A 13,732-nucleotide genomic window follows, 5' to 3' on the forward strand; every position below is an offset into this window, starting at 1 on the left:
GAAGGCAGAGAAGCTGCCCAGAGGGTGTCATAATCAGAAACTACAGCAGCTCCAGTAAAACGGGTTCCCTCTCTCATAAATGAGGAACCATCTGTATAGAGGACAAGATCAGGATTTTCTAAAGGTGTATCAAAAAGATCATCACGGGGTTTTTCAGCCATATCAACTAAAGAAGCACAGTCATGCAACGGTTCCCCCGAGAATGGTAAGTTAGGGAGTAGTGTTGCTGGATTAAGAACTGTGCAGCGTTTTAAAGTGATATTCTCATTACCTAACAGGGTTATTTCATACTTAGCCAGCCTTTGATCTGAAAAGGCTTGTGTCCTGTGACGTAGTAAGAGAGCCTCCACTTCGTGAGGGCATTGCACAGTTAGAGGGTTACCTAGGACCAAATCAGAGGCTTTTTCTACCAAAAGCGCTGTGGCCGCCACTGCTCTAAGGCAAGGTGGCGCTCCAGCCGCTACAGGGTCCAGCTGAATTGAATAGTAGGCTATAGGACGTTGGTTAGGCCCCAGTGACTGAGTCAGGACTCCAGAAGCCACCCCCCTTTGTTCATGCACAAAGAGAGTGAAAGGCTTACTATAATCTGGCAGTCCTAGGGCAGGTGCTGATAACAAGGCCCGTTTTAATTCTTTTATGGCTGAGAGATGCTGGGGATCCAACTGTAAACTGTCTGGAACAGAACTTTTTGTAAGAGCTATGAGGGGTTTAGTAATTTCACCAAAAGAGGGTATCCATTGTCTACAGTACCCAGCTGCTCCCAGAATGGCTCTCAACTGCCTCTTAGTAGTGGGGGCAGAGAGTTGTTGAATGGCCTGGACTCTCTTAGAAGAGACAGAGCGAGTTCCAGCAGCCAAAATAAATCCTAAATATTCTACCTGGGGCAAACACCATTGTACCTTTGTCTTGGAAACCTTGTGTCCTCTCTTGTGCAGCTCCAGCAGTAAGTGACGGCTATCTTCCTGACAAATTTCAGCATTAGGAGAGGCCAAAAGTAAGTCATCTACATATTGTACTAGTGTGGAGCCCTTAAAGGTAATAGAGGCCAGATCCTGCTGTAAAATTTGGGAAAATAATGTGGGACTGTCTACAAATCCCTGTGGGAGTCTAGTCCAGGTCCACTGTCTATTTTTCCAGGTAAAAGCAAATAAATATTGGAAGTCCTCATGTACTGGTATGGAGAAAAAGGCAGAGCAAAGGTCTACCACTGTGAAACATGTAGATTCATAGGGAATTGAGGAAATTATCATAGCCGGATTTGCGACTATAGAATGTCTAGGAATAACATAATTATTAATCGCTCTAAGATCTTGCACAAAGCGATAAACAGGTTTACCATCTGGCCCAGGCTTGGGTTTTTTAACTGGCAAAATGGGAGTATTGCATGGAGAGTGATGACATGGAATAATAATACCCTGGCTTTTCAAAGCCTCAATTATAGGGGTGATCCCTTCTATTGCTTCCCTAGACAATGGATACTGTGGAATGGAGGGGGGTGGTCCCCCCTTAACTTTAAAGGTAACAGGCATGGCAGACTTAAGGAGCCCCACCTCATTAGGGGATGAGGCCCATAAAGACTCAGGAATGTCAGAGGGGATTTTGGATACCTCCCCTGCTGTTCCTTGAGCTTCTGTAAGTAAAATTGGTAATAAATGAACAGTATCCTCTGGCAATTGTAAGGAGACAGCCCCATCTGGAGCACAAGATATGGTTGCTCTAAGCTTGCAAAGGAGATCACGACCTAATAAATTTACAGGGGCATCAGGCATGAGTAAAAATGAATGTTCCACTGTTAAGGGCCCCATAGATACCATGCGAGGATTCAATTTTGCCACTCTCTGGCTCTTTCCTGAGACTCCCACTACATTCAAAAATCCTACAGGTCTACACCCAGCATCTGGTTTGCTTACTAATACTGATTTAGAGGCTCCTGTGTCTAGCAGACAATCATAATAAGTCTCCCCCACTTTTAAGGTGACATGTGGTTCATTACTCTGGGGAGGTGAATGGACTGGCACAAGTGCATTCAAAAAATCTGGATCTGGGAATATATGGCTTTCATTATCTATGTTCCATTCCTCCCCAAGACACCATCATTCCTGTGTCCTCTTCTGAGGGGGGTCTTGGTTACCATTATTCTGGTACTGCCTTTCTGTATTCCTCCAAAAAGATCTATTTCTATTTTGATTTCGCCTGTAATTAGAATTAGAATTTCTTCTCCAAGTCCTACATTCTCTCAATTCATGCCCCTCCTTACGACAGCTTATGGCCAAACTAGGGAGGGTGGGAGGGTCCTTAAGGTCCCTTCGGGGTCGCCAAACTGTGAGATTTAAAATTGGATATTAGATCATAAATCTCCCCTACTTAACCCTTCCCTTAATTTATCTCTCAGACTAGTAAATGGAAGAAGCTTCTGGTTTTCTAGATAGAGCCTTTATTGTATATAAGGTGTTGTTGATTAGAAGGATAGGAAAATAGAAATACAGTACAAATCGTCTTAAATCTAGGCTTAGTCTATATTCCTTATAAAAACTCACCAAACCGATTTAGGCCACCTTTGGAGTGAGTCAGACCGTCTGTCCCGCGCCGCCAGGAGTCCCGCCAAGCCGGCAAAAAAGGCTACTCCCGTTCTCTCCACCCCGGAAGTCAAAAAAAAACCCGGCAGGCAGTCTGACATGCGCAGCAGGCGCACTGTACCTGGCAGGCAGTCTGACATGCGCAGCAGGCGGACTGTACCCGGCAGGCAGTCTGACATGCGCAGCAGGCAGACTGTTCATCTCCTCCCCAAAAGGGTGGTCCTTGAAAAACTGGCGTCTTTCACTTATCCTAACCGACTGTTAAAAACTTTCATATTTTACCACAATAAGTACTTCACATTATTATTCCCAATTTACAGATGAGAAAACTATATCAGAGGCAGGATTTTAACCAAAATCTTTCCTTAACCAAATCAATAACCATATAGTTAAATGAAATGGATAGAATACTGATGTCAAAAATAAAATAAAATAAAATAATAAAATTTTTAAAAGAATTAAAAAAAAAACCAATACCAATTCTCCAGACCATATTTAACAGATGTAAAAACAACTTGTAGAGTTCATCCAACAGTATGCATGTGTATATGTATATATCTTGACAGATACTACAAATGGACAACAGGCTAGGTCAAGAATTGAACAGGAGAAGGAGAATAGGGAATGCCTTTGGAATATTGTGAAGTTCTTTTAATGATTTCAAGTTTCTCCTTAAAACAAAGGCTCATTATTTTTAAAACAAGTGCTCTTGCGGTGATGCTGTATGACTGCGAAAATCATGAAGCACTTAGGTTGCAGAAGAATTGAAGTTGAAGATTACCCAACAAACTTAAATATGTTGCAAAGAATTACAAAGGAGAGTGGGTATACAGGATATCATCATTTGAATAAGAAGATGGCTTTATCACATAATAAGAGAGAGATGACCAATGGAGCATGTGGCTACAAATATATTTTTTTTAAAAAGGACTCAAACGAGATCCCCAGATATATCTCTTATAGTGAACTCACAGGAGGACATGGTTTAGAACACATAGCCCAAGGATCCTCAGAACTTCTGAATGTGACCTAACCTGGTTTAAAATGTAATTGGGAAATATTTAACAAATTAAATACAAATGTAATAACACCAAGATAATACTGCATTTTAAAACTAGGTTAATATATGTCCCCCCAGGGATCTTTATGCATGAACTAGTGGCCCATGTTTCTATTTCAGTTTGTCTCTACTGATTTGGAATTTTGTAGAAGATGCTTCAAAGGAGGGAATACCCAACTCCATGGGACAATACTAATAATAGTTAACATTTATATAATGTTTTAAGGCTTGCAAAGCACTGTACAACTATTATCCCATTTTATCCTCACAATGACTCTGAGAGGTAGGTTTTATTATTGTTGCCATTATACAGATGAGGAAACTGAAGTAGTAATTGACTTTTCCAGTGTCACACAACCAATAAGTGTCTGAAGCCATTTTGAACTCAGGTCTTGACTCCAGGGCCTGTGCCACCTAGCTGCCCAAGAGATAATATATCTACTATAGTATTGGATTATAGAAATATAATTTTATGGAGAGAAAATTATGAAAATTTGCATAGCTTTTGTCATTGTATAACTGTAATTTGTATAATGTCCCCAAAGGACTACATACTCTTATACTGATTTGTGTAAGGGGCTAAAATTCTAACTATAATGTCTAAAATCTAATGAGTGGTCACCTTAAATTAGAAGCTTTAGCAAGAGTTTAGACTTTTAAGTATTTATTAAAGTGCAATCAGAAGCTGGTGAGGAGAGAGAGAGGTAAAAATCTAACTATCTCTAAGAGACACCAGCATCTGACCCACCATACCAAGGTCAGGAACCTCAAAAGCCAATGCTTCAGCAGCTACTCCCAGAACCTCTTGTGAAACAGGAAAAAGGGCTGTCCACACACACACACAGCTCCAAGCTAATTGGCCGGTAACTTTGATTACAGGACCCATGAGCAAACTTCTTGATGCCAAACTGACTTTCGAAATCCCAGAAAAGGTCACTTCTAGACACTAAAGTCCCATGGTTTCTAAATCACATGATTTCTCCTCATGGCAGAGTTTCCCTGAAATATTTCTCCCCAATCAGGTATAACAGTAATTTTAAGTCCTGAAAAGAGAAACTTCTGCTTGTTCTAAAATTTTGTTTAATTTTTTTTTTAATGCACAGGGAGAGTTTAGGGTTTATGGATAATATAAATACATATAATTTTAAAACAAGAAATTCCTTTAAAAATATTCTAAGTACATACTGTCACTGCCATAAAATTTATATATATTACTATATTTATTACATGTGGAGTCAGAAGATGAGCTTTAACACTTACTAACTACTTGAATAAGGGCAAGTCACTTTATATCTCTGAAACTTAGAGTACTCATGTGTGAAATGGGGATAATTATACCTCATGGGGTTGTTGTGAAGAAAACATCCTATAGATATGTTTTTTTAATTACTTTTGATTATGTATACATAATAGACATTTTTTCCATTATTATATATATTTCTATTTAAGAATCTAAATTATTAGTGAGTGATGTTATTAAGATGATGTAGTATATATGTTGGTGAAATAAAAACATTTTAAATGGTAGAGTCATGATTTAAAGAGCATTGGACTGGGACTCAAGAAACTTGGATTCTACTTCTGGCTTTGCTACTATGTGTGTGACATTGGGCAAATTACTTAACTCCTCTGGGTCTTGTTTTCTTCATTTTAAAAATCAGATTGGTTTTGATTGTCTCTAACTCAATGGGGCTAAAATCCTGACTGATTAGAAAAGAGTGCAATAATCACAGAATCTCACTCAAAGTTGAAACAGACCTCAAAGGTTGTCCATAATAAAGATTTCAACAATTTACTTGACAATAAAACTAAGAAGATCATCTACCCCTAGTGACAGGAGAGTACATTACTATCTGAGAGGGCTCATTCCACTGTGGAAGAGTTCTTAGGGTTAGAAAGCTTATATTGAGGTAAAATCTGTCTCTCTACATCTTCTATCCATGTTGCCCATCAGGGCCAAAACAGAACAAGACTCAATCCTCTTTGACACCATAACCCTTCCCCCTAAGGGTTCTTTTCTAGACTCAGCATTCCTAGATCTTTATATTGATCCATGTGAAATATGGTGTTAGATTCTATCAGCATCTTTGTCTGGACATATTCCAGTTGGTCAAAATCTTTACTTAAATACAGTGTCCAGAACTGAACGGAGCACTCTATATGTGGTCTGAACAGAGAAGAAGACTTTAGGACTCTCACCTTTCTTTGTTTTGGTTACTCTTTTTCCATGAATACAATCTGAGATCAAGTATAGTTTTTCCACTGCTATGTCACACTTTTCATATAGTGAGTTTGCTGTCTACTAAAAATCCCAGAACTTTTTCACATGAGCCTAAACAGACTTCCCTGTGCAGTTGATTTTTTGAATACATACAGGACTTTATAGATTGTATTTGTTTCAGAAAGCTTCAGAACTCCTTTTTCCCCCTTTACTCTTTCATTGACTTTCCTGCTTGCTACAAATACCTTATGAAAGTTTAGTTGAAAAAAATTGGCATGATGAGTGTGATTGATGAAAAGATGTTCTGTCCTTTAAAGGACCCCATGGGCATTGTCCTAGATTATTAATCAATAGATGGTAAGAATTTATTTAAAAGTGAAGGCTATATAAATTCAAAAACTTGAAGCAGATACATTTTTGGGGGGGAGGGGGCAATGAGGGTTAAGTAACTTGCCCAAGGTCACGCAGCTAGTAAGTGTCAAGTGTATGAGGCCATATTTGAACTCAGGTCCTCCTGAATCCAAGGCCAGTGCTTTATCCACTGCACCACCTAGCCACCCCCAGATATGTCTTTTAAAATCTAGTTTTTAAAAAATGGAAATGAGAGAAATTTTTAGCTTTATAGCTTATATTTATATAATACCTTAATATTTCTTAAATGCTTCACATATATTGCAAATATATTGGTTTCTAAAAAAACCTTTTTTATTTTGAATTTAATAAAGATATATATTTACAACTGTAGTTTACCATAGATTTAAATGAAAACAAAGGCTATAATTTTAATATAGTATTATTTTATGGTTACTAAAATTTTTAGTGCTTTGAGTTAAATAAAGACTTAAAACATTTTAAAGTGTGTTTCTAAGTAGTGAAAACAAAATGGGTTTTTTCTTGGTTTAGCAGAATGATTTAAAAATTGATTTTTGTCCTCTTTACATTTTAAAAAAGTTGGGTACAATTATTATAATTATGAGAGAAAGCAATGTCTTTGTAGAAGGTAGTTTTATAGTTTCCTTAACCAGGAAATACACAAGTGGGTAAAGGACAAAAACTGCTTTATTATAAGGAATTTGATCTCTAAAGTACACAGAGATGTATGTTTTATGTATGGATGCGCTACCAGAAAATTAGGTATAAAACATATTTGTGCATGTTAAAAGTAATTTCCCACCAATACATTATAACATTTAAAATTTTTATTATCCTCATATTCTGAATTATTCTAGAATTGAGGATAGTTACAAATACTTGGACTAACATCCATGTCAAGTAGTGATCCACAAATAAATACTTAAATTCATGATATAGAAAAAATTCTATGCTTTTATGTTATGACAACTGTGACATATAAAAACTTGAGATAATTTCTGGGTTATTAATCATTTTATTAATGATGCTAGCATATAATTAATAAAAGGCATCAGTGATACTTTCAAATGCCAAAGACCCCTCATGGAGCCCACTCATTGCTTATATGACCTTGGAAGAGTGAGTGTTCCTGAGGGTGGCAATCAACTCTGATTGGTTAACAACTATTTAATAATTAATTAATTAAACAGTTAATTAATAATTAATGAGAATCATTAATATTATAATGGAGGTGGATCATTCTAATGAGGGGCTGGGAGGGGGGAGGAATGTGACTTTGATAATGTCATTTACTTCCAAACCACACCTAGTCCTGAACAGCCTAGACTAAACCTTCTTAAACTGTGGGTTGGGACGCCATATGGGATTGCGTAACTGAATGTGGGGGTCTTGAAAAATTTGGCAACAGTAAAGGTTATTTTTATATACCTATATATCCAGGTCACATCAAAATTTCTTTGGCTAAAAGGGGTCACAACTGGGAGAAGTTTAAGAAGCCCTAACCTAGACAAAGAATCTAAGCCCCTGCCTAGACCCACAGGAGTGGAACACAATGGGGCTGAATTCACCTTAGCTTAAATTCTTTGTAAGGTTTTCTAATTGGGTGGGACAACAACTCCATCTAGATAAGATAGTCTAAGTGGAGTAAATTATTGAGAAAAGCCAGGGATCTACCTAATAATTTGTTACTTAATAATCATTGCTCTTATAACTTTGAATGAAAATAATAAATTTCATTAATCTTTCTATGAGTTTGAATTGTATGTATGTGTGTCTATAGGTGGATGATCTCTGTGAATGGGAATGAGTTGGGTTATTTGGCTATCATGAGATGGATTGTTAAAGGAAGAGGCATGTCTTTGTGCTCTCCTGAAAAACATTTCATTTCTGACTATGAAGGAAGAAGGAAAGAGGGAAGAAAAAGGACTATCTACCTTTGGAGGTCACTGAGGCAACATTTAGAAACTTTCTTCTTCTTCTTCTTCTTCTTCTTCTTCTTCTTCTTCTTCTTCTTCTTCTTCGCAGGGCAATGAGGGTTAAGTGACTTGCCCAGGGTCACACAGCTAGTAAGTGTCAAGTGTCTGAGGCTGGATTTTGTGAGAAAATGGGTAGTTGTCACCTCTCAATGAGGATATAACAGTCAATCATACTCCTCCTGACCAGTTTGTAGGACAAAGGTCTCAGATCCCCTCCTCCCCCTCTAGCTAACAAAATCACATGGTTCAAGGAGCCCTGGTCTCAATAAGGTCTGCTCTGGAGTTGTGTCCATATAAGGAAGAATAAGGTCCACTCCTGAATTATGCCCATATAAGGAAGAGGGATGGGAATACTGCATTCTGAATAGCTAATTTTTGTGTGTAGATTGTAACCCTTAAGTAATTGGACCAATGATGAAAAAGGGGAGGGTCCATTCGCATTAGGGACTAGGGTATAAAGCAGGGCATATGAGCCCCCTTTCTTTGCACCCACTAACTGCACACTAGGGTGCCTCCTTCTCATGAGAAGGAAAAAAAGCCTTTGTCACAATGCTGCTGAGTTCCTGAGAATTACTGAGAAGAGGATTGTTTTTCTCTCACAATTGGAGGTCCCACCGAGATTTAAGGAGCTGTGGGAGGACCCTCTGTGTTCCAGCACTCTTTGCCAGGGATTGTTGGAGCCCAGAGGGGGGCCACCCCCAACTCCTGAGCCCGAGGAACCCAGCAGAGACATCACAAATGCAGGGTGGAGCATGCTCACCAAGGGGGTAAGAATTGATCAGAAAAGGGGAGGAAAGGGCTGTCGAGTACTCCTAGGGTGGTTGCCCCAGGGAAAAAGACATTGAATGTGCCAAGAAGTGTGCCAGGCTGTTTGAGTCCATAGGCACCAGGTGTGCCAAGCAGTGGGCCAGGGTATGCCAAGCAGTATCCCAGGCGGGGGTGGTTCCCAAGAATTCAAAGGGTTCATTAAAGACTGTATTGAAGGAACTAAGTAAGATGGGCAATGCCACCTCTAGTGATATAGAAAAAGAAGAAGGTACATGTCCCGAAATTCCCAAAGATAGCCTTTGGGGAGACAAATTAGAAATCTGGGATAAACTTGAGAGGCATAGAGGAAAATGCAAAAAGAGAATGCTAAAATATTGTTGCCTAATATGGGCTGGGGTTCCCCTCAAGGGAGGTTCAGTCCTTTGGCCTAAATTTGGATCTAATGAAAATCAGGTATGTCAAGCCTTAAATGTATATGTAAATAGTAAAAAACCCCAAAATCAAGAAGAAGGGGAATATGCTAAATTATGGCTGTCTGACACTAGCCTGTTTCCCCTAGGGAATAAAGAAACTAAGGACATGGAGAATAGCTCAAAGTGGGATCCATTAGAGTACTTGCCCCCTCCCCCTATGCTCCCCCACCCCCAATTGTGAGAGCATCTGGAATACAAGAGGGAGAAGGGGCCTTGAGTTCTATGGCAATGGGAAATTGGGAAAGGCACCATGCACCTGGTATGGGGGTAGTCCCAACAGATCAGAAATTCCCAAATGCAGCTCCAGGGTGGGATAATAATAATGAGAATCACATGAATCATATGCAAGACTTAGGGAATTGATAATACAGGGAATAAAAGAGTCAGTCCCTAAGGGTCAGAATCTCAATAAAGCCTTTGAAATACAGCAAGGGAGGGATGAGTCCCCTTCTGTGTTTTTAGAGAGATTGAGAGATCAGATAAAACGGTATGGAGGTATGGAACCTGAAAATCAGTTAGCACAAGGAATGCTTAAATTAAACTTTGTAACCAAGTCCTGGGCAGATATTAATAAGAAATTCCAAAAAGTTGAGGGGTGGAGTGAGAAGCCATTGAAGGAATTACTGAGGGTAGCACAAAAGGTGTTTGTAAGGAGGCAAGATCCCCAGACTGGGAGAAAGCAGCAGCTCAGGTGGACTGTACTCCTGCAAGGTTATACTGAGTCCCCAAACTTGTTTGGTCAGATTTTAGATGCAGATAGGGGAGCAGCTTTAGGGGTTCTGATACAAGTCTGTGGAGGGACAAAAAGACCAGTAGCCTTCCTGTCAAAATTATTAAATCCAGTATCAATCCAGGCAGTAGCTGCAACTGACACTTGGAGGAGCCCTAGTGGTGGGCACTCCTCATCAAGTTAGAACAATCTTCAACCAGAAATCAGGGAGATGGCTTACAGATTCTAGAATTTTGAAATATGAGGCAATTTTATTAGAAAAGGATGACTTGGTACTCACTGTGGAAAACTGTCTGGACCCCACATCTTTTCTATGGCATGGTGTTAGTGATCCATTGGAGCATGATTGTCTGAACCTTATAGATTATCAAATGAAAGTTCTGGGGTACTTACAAGAATCTCCACCTACTCCAGGGAAACACTTGTTCATAGATGGGTCCTCCAGGGTGTTAGAGGGAAGGAGACATAATGGTTATGCTATAATTGATGGGAATCATGCTATGGTCATAGAGAGTGGAAGGCTGCCAAATGACTGGTCAGCACAAACTTGTGAACTATATTCTTTGAATCAAGCATTAAAATGCTTGGCCAATGACTTAGAAACTATATATACTGATTCAAAGTATGTTTTTGGAATAGTACATGTGTTTGGAAAACTCAGGGAGGTGGGGGCTCAGTGCACGGATAAAGGGCGATGGATACTTCCTGAGGGGAGGGAAATGGTTAACAGAACCATTATGAGAGAACTCATGGGCACCCTGCATCAGGGAAGCCATTTGGGAGCACAGACTGCGAATCCAGGGCCAGTGCTTTATCCATTGTGCTACCTGGCTGCCCCAACTTTATTCTTCTAATTGATTATTCAAGTTACTATGCAATCTGAAGTTGCTATTAAGACTATACAGTCATTTTCTATTAATTTTTCTGCCTATGAATGTGTAGAGTAGAATTGAGAAAGGGTAGCCAAATCCAAGAGGAGAAAGGGGAGTTTTTCCTCAGTGAAAGCTGGGGTGGGGTCACCAAGTCAATGAGAGAATGTAATAATATTACAGATTGTGTATCTGTCCAAATGATAGCCTAGACTCACTTCATTTCAAAGTAGAAAGGAGTGAGGTTAACTTGCAAAGAAGCAGCTAGCACAGTGGCATGAATAATTGGTGCAGTTTTTACATGAGGGTGATGGAGGAGGCTAAAAAGGGTTAACAGATAAACTAAGGCTTGAATTATCAAAAGTAGCCAGAAGGGTTAATAGAGAAACTAAGCTTTGTGATCTTATCAACAGTACAGTAATCAAGAGGGTTTGAGTCCCTATCAACCAACACAGTCAACAGAAGCTTAGGAAAGGTAACCAGGGACCATTAACCATTAATAGCCATTAATATTCCTAGATGACAGGACACCTAGAAACCAGATCTCAAAGTAAAGAGATAACATAAACAGAGAGACCCTTGGGCTCTGACAAGTTTAAACATGTCTTTAGAAACACGTGCAGAAGGACCAAATGTGTCCTTAGGTTCACCTTATAATGTTTAAACCAAAAAAAACCCCACACCTCTAGTAAGAAAGGTACCCACCTTGGAGGATGTCTTGGGACCCCAGGAACTCCAAAATTTGGATATGACCTCCCATGTACCTCCTTAAGGAGGAGATTAAGATAATGAGGAGACACCTTACTCCTTTGAGTGCTTCTCCCTGTGGCCTCACAGTCTTTTTTTTTTTTTTAAGGGCAATGAGGGTTAAGTGACTTGCCCAGGGTCACACAGCTTGTAAGTGTCAAGTGTCTGAGGCCAGATTTGAACTCAGGTCCTCCTGAATCCAGGGCTGGTGCTCTATCCACTGAACTACCTAGCCCCCGACCTCACAGTCTTTTAATAAAACTTGGGAAACTGAATCACTGAGTCTTATAATTTTTTGGAATGCCTCATGATCAATTTGATCAATTAAATCCATCCCTACTATAAGGGCATGTTAGTAGTGACACCAGACTGAAGGTGCTGTTACTGTTGCTACCAATTGCCTAGAATTAAGGGATCCCTAGTGCACATACTCTATAGGGAGCCCTTTTGAAGAGAGCAATGACATACTTCCTAGAGAGTCAAACAATAAAAGATTCTATTTGTCATTGTTGTTCAGTCGTTTCACTCCTGACTTTTTGTGTCCCAATTTAGGGTTTTCTTGGCAAAGATAATGGAATGGTTTGCCATTTCCTTCTTTAGCTGATTTTACAGATGAACTGAGGCAGACAGGGCTAAGTGACTTTTCCAGCATCACACAGCTAGCTAAGTGTCTGAGGCCTGATTTAAACTCAAAACTTCCTGACTCCAGGTTTGGCCCTCTCTTGACCGCACTACCTAGCTGCCCATATCTATTATATCTGCCTGACTATATATAGAAAAGAGGACAAAATGTAAAATATAAGAGAAAAGAGGTGGGATAAGAAGTTTCTCCTCAAAAGGAAAAACATATCCTCTTCCTTCTTTTTTTTTTTGGGGGGGGGGGTGGTACAATGAGGTTAAGTGACTTGTCCAGGGTCATATAGCTAGCAAGTGTCAAGTGTCTGAGGCCGGATTTGAACTCAGGTCCTCCTGAATCCAGGGCCTGTGCTTTATCACTTCATCACCTAGCTGTCCCCTCTTCCTTCTTAATAGGCCAGAACAAGCTTCTCCCATAACAGTCTACCCAAACTATGCAATACATTAGGAGCCACTGAGACTCAACCTCCATGAGATACATGAATATGGGCTTGTTTGTATGCATATAGATATACATATGTATTTGTCCCTTTAGGGTGAAGCTTGTCTTCTCCCCCCCTTTCCATACACACACATACATATACATATGTGTATGTGCATATATACAGAGACATGTGTATAATATAGGCAAAATTTATATACATATATAATTTGCCTCTTTTTTCTATATAACAGGGTCATCAGGATATCCCACATCTCTTATTGGGGTACCTAACATCGACCTGGGCATTCATGCCTCAGTTCTGTAGAGAGGGACATGTGTCCTGGACCCTTTACTAGAGGACGTGAGCTACCAGTAGCTTCAGTTTGGTCTTTTGATGTTCCAGTTACTGGTGGCTGTGTCAAAGATAAATGGAGAGTGAGTCTGGAAGAGCTAGTCCCTCAGTAGACCCAGGTTAAGAACCCCTAGCCTAGAGAAAATTTTAATCCAGTGTCACTTAGCTATTTATCCTTTAAGAAATTGAATACTTTGTTTCTTACTTGGTAGATGAGGGTAAGTATCACTATGTTATGTAAAATATTCATAGTTATGTGGAGAATGATAAGTAAGGAATGTCAGGTAGTACAGAGGGCTTATTATGATAAACAAAGAATGCCAGTTCAGAGGAGAACATTCAATGTGTGGCACGATGGAATGAACATAATAATCCTCTCTTTTTTTTCACCAGTGAGCCCAGATCTATGCTCACAGGTGCCTTTTTCAGGATTAGAGCTCCCAACATCTTCCCTCTATTTCTTTGGTTCCTCACCCCATACTGGCAAGGGCATTGCTTATTTGCTTGGTTTTTTGTTCCATTCCCCCT

The sequence above is a fragment of the Dromiciops gliroides genome, chromosome 3, assembly GCF_019393635.1.
Source record: "Dromiciops gliroides isolate mDroGli1 chromosome 3, mDroGli1.pri, whole genome shotgun sequence".
In the NCBI taxonomy this organism is placed as follows: domain Eukaryota; kingdom Metazoa; phylum Chordata; class Mammalia; order Microbiotheria; family Microbiotheriidae; genus Dromiciops; species Dromiciops gliroides.